The sequence below is a fragment of the Triticum aestivum genome, chromosome 3A (genome assembly GCF_018294505.1).
Source record: "Triticum aestivum cultivar Chinese Spring chromosome 3A, IWGSC CS RefSeq v2.1, whole genome shotgun sequence".
In the NCBI taxonomy this organism is placed as follows: domain Eukaryota; kingdom Viridiplantae; phylum Streptophyta; class Magnoliopsida; order Poales; family Poaceae; genus Triticum; species Triticum aestivum.
In genome coordinates this window covers 740,343,732-740,356,177 of record NC_057800.1, presented here as the reverse complement: position 1 = coordinate 740,356,177, position 12,446 = coordinate 740,343,732, and the positions used below count along the sequence as shown (strand labels likewise).

Here is a 12,446-nt window from a genome sequence, read left to right as displayed (position 1 = left end):
CCCGTCTCCCTACGAGAATGCCATACATAGCACTCACGCTTATCTTGCGTATTTTAGAGTATCCACTTTCACTTGTCTATGAACTGATATAAGCAACCCAGAAGTCCTTTTCCGCGGACACGGCTATTCGAATAGATGATGATAACCCTGCAGGGGTGTACTTCTTCATACATGTTTCCACCACTTAGCGTCTGCACACGACATGTGCTCGGCAGACTTCAAGCGAAAGCCGACGTGGGTGTAGACCACGACCTACCTAAACACTCAAGTCTCTAGTCCAGGTTTATCGCCTATTCGGGTTCCATCCATGAGGAGATCCGGCCGGAGTTTCGCTCACAGCCCCAAACGATGTGAACAGGGTTCCCGAGATACCAAACGGGCATCCGGTACACCGTGCCACGTACCTACCGCATCACAGCCCACCCCTACGGTCAGCGCTGTCCACGGCCTCCAGTAAGCTACAAACACCAGAAACTACTTGCAACTCCTGGACAGAGGACAAGGGTGAATAAGAAGTCGAGCGGGGTCATATTTCAGGGCCCAATGTATGGTAGTAACTGAATCATGGATCACAAACACAGAACTCAGTTCCTGAGGACGGCTGCAATGAGACAACCCACCATGCACTCCTACATGGCCTCTCACCGCTACCTTTACCAAATCGTGTTCACACACTTAGCTCACACACAGTAGGACATGTTCACACGCCTCTGATTCATCCCCGATGAATCAGACCTGACTCAACTCTAAGCAGTAGCAGGCATGACAAACAAACATGAATGAGTAGGCACAACAGGGCTCAAACAACTCCTACTCATGCTAGTGGGTTTCATCTATTTACTGTGGCAATGACAGGTCATGCAAAGGATAAAGGGGTTCAGCTACCGCAGCAAGTAACAGATAAATCGGTGTTGTCCTAATGCATTAAAAGAGAGCAGGGGCGAGAGAGTAGGATTGTATCGGAATGAACAAGGGGGGGTTTTGCTTGCCTGGCACTTCTGAAGATAGCATTGAGTCTTCATCGGTGTCAACGATCACATCATCGGTATCACGTCTATCGAGAGGGGACAAATACCGGCAACACAAAGGAACACAATCAATGCAATGCACAATATGATGCATGATCATGACATGGCAAAATGAATGTGTTTGAGCTAATGCAACTAACAACAGATTAAATGAAGTTGGTTTGAATACAAGATTCAAATTCAAACTCCATATGTGATTATTCAAATGCCATTTACTTCATTTGCCCTAAACAGTAGTGATAAGTTGTTCTAACATGCATGAAAATGGTACAGATGGATTCCTTGAATTTTTCTGATAATTTTTCATATATAAATTATTTAATTTGGAGTTACGGTTGAATTTCTATGAATTTTAGAAGTTTTAGCATTTTCTGGAATTTTCAGAATTAAATTAAATCCAGAAAACATTACTGCGTCAGCATGACGTTGGCATGACGTCAGCAAGTCAACAGGGGCCGGCTCGGGTCAAACCTGACCAGTGGGGCCCACTGGTCAGTGACTACGGCTAATCCTAATATAATTTAAACCTAACCTAGTTTAATTAGTCGGCCCGGGCCCGCATGTCAGTGAGTCAGTGGCTTAATTAAACTTAGTTATTAATTTAACCAAAGGTTAGCAGGGGACGGGCCCACACGTCAGTGACCCAGGGGGGTCAAATCCCTGGTCAACCCGGCTAATCCACCGGCGTCTAACCGCCGGCAACGACCAGACGCGGCGGTGGCTCGCCGGAATGGCTGCTCCGGCGCCCATTCGACGCGCGGAGGGGTTCTACAGGGAGCTCGAGCTCGTGCGCATCCAATGGAGCAAGCCAGAGGAGTTGGGGTTGGCTGTGGCGTCGGCAGCGGCGAGGGAGGCGGCGGCCGGAGTTCGGGCGAGGTCGGGGTTGGCGTTAGGGGGCACGGGAGGGGAAGCTAGTGTGTGTGTTAGGTTCCTGGTGAGGTGTGGAGCACGTTGCCGTGCTCGGTAGCTAGCTCCGGTGGCTCTGGCCTTGTCCGCGTCATCGCCGGCGGCGAGGAGCTCACGGCCCCGGTGGAAAGGGCGGCTAGCGTGCGGGAACGAGCGCGGGGAGGAGGGGAAATGGAAGAGGAGCTCACATAGACCCTGTAGAGGTGGACGGCGAGCTTGAGGGAGGCCGGACGGCGATGAATTTGACGACGGCGATCCTCGGTGGCCGAGGAGGGGAAAAAGCGTCGGGGTGGTGCTTCGGGGCTCTTCCGGTCACGTGGCTCGGTGAGGAGGTTGGCGACGAGGTGCAGGAGCTCGGGAGCACGTCGGGGAGGAGAGGGGGTGGCGGTGGCCGCGAGGGAGCTCGTCGGTGGCGGCGGCTCCGTTCGGTCCGGGCGAGAGAGGGGGAGCAGAGGAGAGAGGGGATGCAGCGGGGGAGGAAGAGGAGCGAGGGGACACGAGGCCTCGTCGTGGCGTCGCTAGGGAGGCCGGGGGGAAGCAGGAGGTGGCCGGGAAGCAGGAGGTGGCCGGGGCGCGTGGCCGCGCGCGCCGGGCGCGTGCCCGTCCTCCTGGCAGGGAGGAAGACGACAGGGGAGGGAGTGGAGATGGGCCGGGCCGGCTGGGCCGCGCTGGAGGAGCTGGGCCAGGTAAGTGGGCTGAGGTGAGCGCCAGGTAGTCCTCTGCTCGGTTTTATTATTTTTTTTCTGTTCTGTTTATTTATTTAATTTATTTTGCCACTGTTTTTGAATTTAAAATAATTCAAACAATGCCAAAATCTCCTCTGAATATTTTATATTGCTAGATGGACTTTTCCAAAAGCTTATAAAATATTTCAGGGGTATTTGAAATTATATTCCAATTATATGAATATAATTCAAATTCAAATAGCTAATGAATTAAATCCAAAGTCCCAAAAATAAATCCTTAAAAATGTTCAATATTTTGGTTGGGACCAGAACCCTTACCAAAAATTATCAAACATTTAAGAAGAGCATTTTGGAGCAATGAATGAGATTTCTAGGGTTTTTGCCCCTCTTTTATTTAAGTTTTTGAGGCTTCCAAAATTCCCTCAGTTCAAATTTTCAGAATTTAAACATGATGCACACATGAGCTAGCCTAGAGCACTACCAGCAGCTAGGGATGTGACACGTGCGCTCACAAACGGACGCGGATCCACGCATGTGGGCGAAATGCAAACGCCCACACGTGTGGGCGTTAATATTTCCGTTAGAAATTATTTGCTTTGGTCTCTGTATAATTTTGCTTCCACGCCAACTGCCAATTGCTTCGATCTAGTTAGTGTCCAGAGTATGCCAGAATATGCTTCGATCTGTTTATAGCATGTATGATAGAATAATAAAATTTTCCAAATTTTTAGGGAACTGATCCCTGGTTTGTATCTGTTTTGACGAAAGCATTTCCCCCATTCGAACAAAACATGGTAGGTAGATTTATGCAACATTTCTCACACATCATGGAAGCATCATATCGGATCTCAAATAATGCAAACTTTTTCTGATCCATGGAAATATTTTTGTTGTTTCATGGAAATATAATGCAAACTTGTTTGAAACATTTTCCAGTGTCAACGATATTACCATGGATATTAACAAATTATATGTGGCACTTAGTTGCTTCATGCATAACATACGTATAATGCTCGCCTACTTTGTCATTCGATGCTTCAGTACCAAAGGATCACAGATGGCACATGCTTCCTCACATGTTTAATAAAGATTTTTGATGCTTCGGTAGAATAAAAAGGTCACATGCTTGCTCACATGCCATTCCTGCTTATAATGCACTAATGTTGTACCAAAAACTATATTCAGTACAATGTACAATGTATCATTCTTGTTCGCAGGAAGCAAACAAGAGCAATATTGGATGCAATATTAATAGGCAGTTGAAACATACTACGAGTAGAAAGTATAACAACTACTACTTCCGTCCCAAAATTACTATCATATCTGTACACCGAATGGAAAATTTGCTTCCAAAAGGGGATTGCTCTACCCAAATATGCTTCCAAAATGGAACTTATGTTTCGGACAATATTTCTACTGTACACAAAATCTGAATCAACCAACTAGAGGATTGCTCTACCCAAATACAATCTCCTTTCTATAAAAAAGAACTATTATCACATGTACACATAAGTCATAACACATGCTTTAAGCATATTAGGAATCTGATTCCAAGGAATACAAATGTGCTCAAATTGCTTTCATCATATGAAAATCATGCTTACAACACTACAAACCATGCTACATAATTCATAGTCCTCTGCTCCATCCACCGCTTCCGACCAAGCCTCGATGACTTCCTTTTGTTTCACAAATCTGTGAGTATTGACATCACGAGCCACGAGAATCCGGTGAGGAGCAGCGAGGACCACACCATCGAGGGGACGACACCCTTGACCTTAATTAGAGAACCGATTGTGTGGCTTGCTAGGTTGCTTCCAAATGATGACAAAACATTGGTCATTGAGATGCTTGATCTCACGTTGGACTCCATGACCAACATCGATGATCGTGGCATGCACACAGACGGTAAAGCACGATCATCATCTCAAGTTAGCCCTGTCAAAATTTAGGAAGCATGAGTAGTTTGATTTGGATACAAGCATGACGTCTATGAAACAATACGAAGCATGAAAATGAAGCCAACTGCACATAATGTAGAAGCATAAGTGTGAAGTAACAAACCAAACCGCACATAGAGAAGAAGCATAACTATCGTGTGTATGAACCTGACTGTGCATTATGAATAAACACATGTATGAGACAAATGAAGCATGAAAATTGGATGCATCGTATTCTTGCAATCTCAATATGACTTCTACATAGTCGAAGCATATTATATAACAGGGAGATACAAAAGATCTCTGCACAATCGTTCAAATTAAGATAGGAGAGTAGATTTGTGTAGCTTGAGCTCCACGGTACTCTCTATCAGGACCATGCAATAGAGAATCTTTTTCCTCATATACGTTCACATCTAACATATAAAGCCTCCTAGAGTGGTAGTCACAACGAAGGCCTCGAGCGCACGGTACCACGCGAGGGAAAAAAGACCACCGCACCACGCCGCGCATGGGGATGCAGCACACCACGCGAAGGAAAAAAACACCGCACCGCATCGAACCCTAGCCCCAATCCACAGCCCCGCGCCCCTCGCTCCTCCCTCCCTCGTCCGCGCCCCTCGCTCCTCCCTCCTTCGTCCGCCGCCACTCCCTCCCACCTCCTCCTCCTGCGCCCTAGGAGCCCCGCCGCCGACTGCTACTCCTCCACCGCCTCGCCTCTTCCTCCTCCTGGCCTTCCCATCGCTCGGACGCAGGCTTCCGTGGCCAAGCGCTTCGAGGGCGAACCCGTCTCCACCGCCAGCTCTAGGTTCGCGCGGGACGGGCTCCCCCGCCTGGCCGGCCTCGACGAGCATGGCCTTGATCCGGCCTCAGCCTGAGGACCTCGAGCCGAGGAGTGCGGCCTCGATCGGGACTCGGCATCTGGGGCGACGGCAGAGGAGGAGGGGAAAGGAGAGGAGCAGCAACCAACATCTGGGGCGGCGGTGGCTGGACTCCATGAGCTGGCCGGCGACGGCGGCGGTGCTGGATTCGATCTGCAGGAGAGAGAGGGAGGCGAGGATTGGTGAAGAACTCCGTTGCCGCTGCGTGCCGTGCTTCTAGATCGAGCGCTGCCTGACCAAGGGATAAGAGTATGAGGTAAAACTAGCCACCATGCTCCTGTGCGGGCTGCATCTCCACATCTCCCGTTTCATTATTTCACCATTGCTGCCTCTTCTCCTCTTCGTTGCTCTGCTTCTTCTCCTGATTTCTCTTTTTCATTTTTTCTCTTTGTGGCGCCGCCGGGGATGAGAGGAGCAGCTGCTGAAGCAGGCGCGGTGCTGGTGCACTGCTGGCGAAGCGGTCGTCGACGGTGCCGTCGACGTCGTCCTTGGCAGAAGGTAAGCCAAGATCAATCTCTCACAATATTCATTTGTCGTCGGTGTTCTTATGAAACTTAGTGATTGGACTTTCTCTGTTATGTTTCACACATTGCTACTTTTAGTTATTCCCGTTTGGCTTGCGGATATGCTCCTGCTGAGAGTTTATTTTCTCTATCCAACATCATTGCAGGTTGGTGCTCCTCTCCTTCTCACTGCAGCTACCTATGCATGTATTATTCTAGGATTTTGCAAGTTAAATACTCATGTGTGCTGAACTGAAAAGTTCTCTATGCAACATCTATTGCAGGTTGGTGTTTCTTACCTATGCCTCTATTATTCTAGGATTTTGAAAGTTAATTGCTCATGTGTGCTGAATTGAAAAGCTCAATGAAAGGCACTTATTTCTATGTTGCTATAAGAATCTGTAGAGAAGAAAGCATTTAGCACTGCTGCCCCTGCTGTACATAATTAGAGGAATAGTTTGGTTCAGTTAGAGGAATTGGTGTTTTTGGATAGTGATGTTTGGGCCAATTCTGGGCTGATCAGTCCATAATTTCAAGTCTCCAAATATAAGTTGTAGTGTAGGTCTCAAGCTTTCCAAAGAGTATTTGTTTGTGCTTTTTGGCCAGGCAGTTTCAGAGCAGCCATCAATTTAATGTGCTGTCCAGGAAGTTATTATCCTGAGCGCAGTTTTTTCATTTGCCAGTTTACGGCCTGTTAGAGGTTGAATTAAAATAAACTTTCAACATGATAGTTGTAGATATGTTTCTGTAGATGCTTATACACATATAATTTGTCTGAATTCCTCTTCTATATCGAATCCTATAAAAATATTAAAGGAGGTTGTACTATGTTGGACAGAATTTCATTCTCAGCTTCATCGGCGTCAGCTTCATCACCAAGAGGACGGACTCCGGAAGGTAGCCTCCTCCTAAGGCGCCAGACCGGTAACTCCCGAAACGTCCATCCTTCCTAACATTATTTTCTGGTGATGCACCGTTAGGGTTCGTGTTCATTGCCATTTTGGATTCACATGTGAAGTCTATTTTTGTTAATTACAGTTAATTAATTTCTTAATTCATGGTTGTTTTAGTTGCTGACCATACGATTGGTAGCCTTGGACAGAAGAGGGCCAGCAACAAACAGAAGCAACCATTGTCCTGTCTAGAACATGTATATCTTCAGTTTTGGTTGCCTTCTGTTTACTTGCCAACAAGCGACAATGAGCTCACATATTTACTGTTTGATTTGTTATATACTTAATCTGCTAGACGAAGTGTAAAAGGGAAATTCATGCTCGACAATTTTGTATATTTATAAACCTAGATACTACTCTAATTGGTTTTACTTCTTCCATATATTTTCTCCTCCCAGTGTGTATAAATAGTGCACAAAGTTAATTTCTTTTCCGTCTCCACCGCATCTAATTTTAAAGAAAATAGAGAGGAATCTGAGAGATACACAACCAGAAGAATTTTGTTTCTTTGAGTTTTCGACCGTGTCTAACTTTTGGTAAAAGAGAGAGGAATTTGAGATAGATAGACAACCTGAGGAGCTTTGAACAGCTTTGAACGTCCGAGTATGCCACGGGCCTCCTCGCCGCTGTTGTCGCGTGTCTGGCACCAGTGTGTGGCAGCTGCTGAGATGTGCGCAGTTTACTCCCGGTTCCGTGATGGTGTTGAAAAGCACCTTAACTGAGCCAAGGAATTTAGTAGCTTTGTGGGATGACTAAACAAATTTTTTTGCTCTTCCTATGCTATCTTCTCATATTATAATTTTGGTGTCCTGGTATGCAGGGATCAGCTTTGGTGGCATCCGATGCTGCCAGACCACTGGGTTAGAGCAGAGGAAGCTGACATGGTGTTCGACATTCAGATGGTCATTGTGATCGACCAGATGCGGCGCCTCATGTCACCCCGAGCCTCCAGGGCTTGTTAGCGGTGCTCATAAAGTAAGAATATGCTTGCAAGTGCTCGTTTCCCATATGCTTGCCCATTCCTGTCTCGCATCAAGCTTTCATTTATTTCCCTAAAATTCCTCTAATTTGATGTGTGCATGTCTGAGAAAGAAATAAGAGGAATAAGCTATGGTATGTCTTGGGAAGTACATTATTTCCCTGGCTTGTGAAATTAATGCGCCCAAATTCGCGTACAGTCTGGTTTCGGACTAACAATGCCTCCTTGTGTTATATTGCAACTAGAAAAAGAGATGGACATAATAAAGAAGCTTGGTGAACAAATATATATCTGAACCCTCTACACAGTATAGATGCTATAATTTCTGTTAAATGGAAGTTAGATTCAGATTCTTAAAAATATTATCCTTCAGTCCTATACATACAAGGTACTGTCTTGGCATGGATATAGCCTGCAACCCGCATCTCTAAACAACGCGAACCTATCCATAATCATAAACTTGTGTATTGATCCTCCATTCAGATTTGCAATGGCCCAATGCATTTCGGTCGATATATATGTGATGCCATTGGTTGGCCTGGATCGGATAGCTAGGTTTGATCAATTCGGTTAATATATGTTTATGTTTCTGTTTAGGTTTCCGCACCTTTTGATGCGTGTGCGTGCGGCCATTGAGTAACTTGATCTGTTTTCCTGGCTATTCTATTTCTGTTTAGATTTCGGCACCTTTTAAATGTGCTACCATGGGGGTAACCTGATTCCATTTTAATGGCAACGGGACCTGCAAGTGCATGGCCCACTGCTAATAGTCCTAGAAGCGATCGAAATTGTTGCTATTTTGACTTTGTCTGCTACATGGACTGCTATTCTAATCTCTATGTTTTCCCATTGCTTCGTTCGGTATGTCCACGTAAAACCAGAAATTACATGCATTTGAATGATGATAGCTTAGCACTTGATGATAAATGTGATGTTGTTTTATGTTAATGTGAAACCCGATCTATCGGTTGTTAGTTTGAATCAGTACCCAAGCCATCCTCCTCACTGCCCTCCTCTCAGTTATTTAGGTAGTTCTTCCTTCTTGGGTAACAATGAGAAAACGATTAGGTTAGTTACACAGTATACTTCATGATTGCGGTAGGCACAAAATGCTTGGCAGACTAAAATAACTATGCCTCGTTTCTATTATCAAGCTCTGAGTGTATATTGAGATGCCTTTGTACAATGAAAGATCCATGGGGTTGTTTGTTTGCTTGTAGATTTCTGTGCAGATATTTGAATTGTGCAAATATTTAATTTGATTTATAATTTGTTGTCTCTTGATGTCGCTAATTTTGTATGAGCTGGAGGTGATAGTGAAGGTCGATATTTTGATCTTGAATGGAATTTTCATCTTCTTGATTTTCCTCTATCTATGTAGAGGTCTCAAGAAAGATAAAAGAACTTGTGGTTCAAGCAGCAAGAAGATAGCCAGCCTAAATGAATCAAAACAAGAACAAGCGTCGGGAATTTACAAATGAGGAAGTGCAGCTGGTATGGCCTCTCTGTTTTACCCGAAATCAACCAGAGGAAAAACTGTTGGACAATCATCTTCTTGCCATTTTATAGTTGACTTCCTGCCATGATTTGCTTCCTAAAAGAAATAGCAGTCAACTTGAAATAAGTAATTTATCTAGCTACAAATGCTTATTCTAGACTGATTATGTTTCTTCCAATTGCGGTCAGTGTTTTTTAGTTGACACTTTAGTCTACATATCTGCCAAATATTTACATGTTTGCATGGCCAGAAAAAAAAATCAGATACTGTACTTAAGCGTTAGTGATGGGTTAGTTATTCTACTTCTTTCGGCTAAATGTTTAGCAAGGACTGCATGTTTGAAACAACTAACTCACCTTGCTTTTGGTACATTTTCCTTGTATATAACTCGCTTTTCTATTTCTCGGGGACAAGAACACCATATAGAGATTTGAGAGGTTGGCCCTGGTTTTAGAAACAATGCGCCTGATGGTTTAAATTTATTCTGCTCCTTACATCAGGGTCTGTGGTACTTTCAGACTTGAGGGAAGATTTTACTGTATGATATAAATTAAATCATTTGTTTCTACTACATGTTAAAGGAGTTGGCCAATGTTGGCATGAAGCCATAAAAGTTAGCTGGATGTGGAGGAATTTGGTAGTGGTGGTGAATTGGCACCTTTTCCTTGCTTGCCATCATGCCATGATTTGAAATTTAGTTGTCAGGCTACGTAATTCACACGGAGACCAGCGAAAGGAATTCGTGCACTCCATCATACATTTTCGCCTCTAAACTTAGTTTGTTGACTAAATTGTGTAGTTCCCTTTTGCCGTTCTCTACTCCTTTTGCAGTTTTAACCGTAAAATATGATATATGATATAATGGTTATTTTGTACATCGAGCAGGTGATGTAATTACTTTCAATAGCGCTTCAGCTCTGCAATCGACAGTTTGACCTCATGCTAGGGCAGCCTCAGCCAGTTGCCTCTTCTATCAAAGGTAAAGAACAGAAGCCTTTTTATTGATATTGCTGTATGGAAAGTTTACTGGAAATTATGATTCTAAGTGGGTGTGAATAACATGCTTTGTCTTGAAATAATGACATATGGAGAAATAAGTATATACCTCCAAGGGAACTGTCATGTGTTTGCGGATAGGATTCTGAAAGCTTATAAACTTATTTTCAAAGCTTGCCTAATAATTTTATCATATAAGTTGAAATTCAGTAAAACATTCCCACTTGACAATGATCTATTGTTATTCCCTTAAATGTTGATCCAAGTGTCATAAATGGCACAAGATGCAGTTTTGATTAGATTTTGAGTGAAATTTATACTGTCTTGCGGTGATGCATGATGTTATTTATTTCATTAGAGAGAGATAAGTGTTAACCTATTAAGTTAATTAGGGTGACCGATTTAATGCTTATGTTAATTATTTGCAGTTTATTTACGGGAGAAAATAGTGGTAGTTTATTTATTGTCATTGGTTAAGACTGCTGCTATTAGATCTATATGGTTGCGGTAAATCTTCAATTATTTGCTAAATTGAGGGCTTAATGTTCCGCTATTAGGTTAATTAGGCTAGCAGCTTTTAGCACTTCTCATCTATTGGTTCAACTATTATTTTGTGAGAAAGAAAATTTACCCTCGCTGTGTCCCTACAGGATAATGACTACCTGATAGTGATTCCTTATGCTCACATCTTTGGCCTCATGCTGCAAGCTCTAAAGCTGCCCCCTGCAACTTACCAGCACAAAATATACCCAGGCGGAAAGAATCGTGTGACAGTGACTTTCATTTCTACTTTGGAATTGCTAGATGGTTCACTTGTCCCGAGTTCTATACCAGGTGCAATCTTAGATAGCTATGAAGATGCAGAAGTCAGTGCTGCTATGGAGGCTATTAGATTCATGGAGAATGCATATGGCAAAGAAATGAGAGGCTACCACTACACCCATGTCAAGAGGCTAGAAAATCAAGTGACGCACCTGGTCAAATGGTTGACTTCATCGAATGAGACAATCAAGAAGCTGCGCAAAACATGCTACTACGCTGTCAGGTACATGAACTCATATTCTACCCAGATAGAAAACACAACAGCTGCTTGCCACCTGAAAGGTCAGGACAACACCAAAGGAGTTATGAAAACAGCTCTTGCAAGCATCGAAGGACTGACGCAAAGGCTACGCTACATTGCTATGAAGTTTGAGCAGCGCCTTGAAGCAACCAGCAACAGTTTCTGGTAAACTTTGCTGAATGTATCCTGGATAGCGTGCTTCATCGGTTACCGCAACAACCACCTTTTGTTTCATATCTATCAGACCAGCATCTTTCCCATTTTGGACTACTCCCAGCAAGATATGTATAGACTTTAGTCCTCCCTTGCTGCCTCTATGGTGAAAAGTAGTCTATGATGTAGTTTACGATCTTTAGATTTTATTGTTGTCTGTATAGTCAAGAGCGGTTTACCATCGCTTATTGTATATATGTGAAGGTCTCCTCTTCTACTATTGTTTCACAACACTATGACCGAAGAAAACAACCTTTCCTTTTATCCATGCTTTCACACTAATGTTTGCATCAAACATTCCCTGTGATCATATCTGCAGCACTTAGGATGTGTTTGGTTTCAGGAACCAACCGGAATATAATGGGTCGGACTCGTTCCTGGGCCACGTTCTAGCGTTCAGTTGGTAACTGGGACGGAACCCACTCGTTCCCATCGAGCGAATATTCCGCTGAGATCCGGAACCGAGCGGTTTCTCCAAATCGAGCGGACCACGCGGAACCGTGCTCAGCGCTCGTCCCTCTCTATCTCGCACGTCGTACTCCACTTGCACGAAGCCCCCTCGATCCATCCCTCCTGATCCAAGCCGCCGGCCGGTCCTCTCCTAGATCCGCGCCGCCGGCCGGTCCTCTCCCTCGCCTCATCCTGAATCGGCTGACGGGCGGCGGGTGCACGGCTCACGGCCGAGAAGACGGGCGGCAGTGGGCAGCGGGGCTCACGCTGGGAAGACGAGCGGTGGCATCCAGTGCTCGGCGGGTAGTTGGAGAGGGTGGCGGCTGACGCTGGTGGCACCAGCGGGCCCA

General features: G+C 44.7%; 1 long non-coding RNA gene across 1 annotated transcript; it reads left to right on the top strand.

Moving 5' to 3' along the window:
* The first annotated feature begins 5,677 nt into the window (after nt 1-5,677).
* LOC123059626 (uncharacterized) lies at nt 5,678-11,857 on the top strand. Its single transcript, XR_006427511.1, has 6 exons — nt 5,678-5,939; nt 6,783-6,868; nt 7,718-7,872; nt 9,258-9,370; nt 10,260-10,353; nt 11,021-11,857. It is a non-coding gene; the product is annotated as an uncharacterized lncRNA (long non-coding RNA).
* The last annotated feature ends 589 nt before the right edge of the window (nt 11,858-12,446 follow it).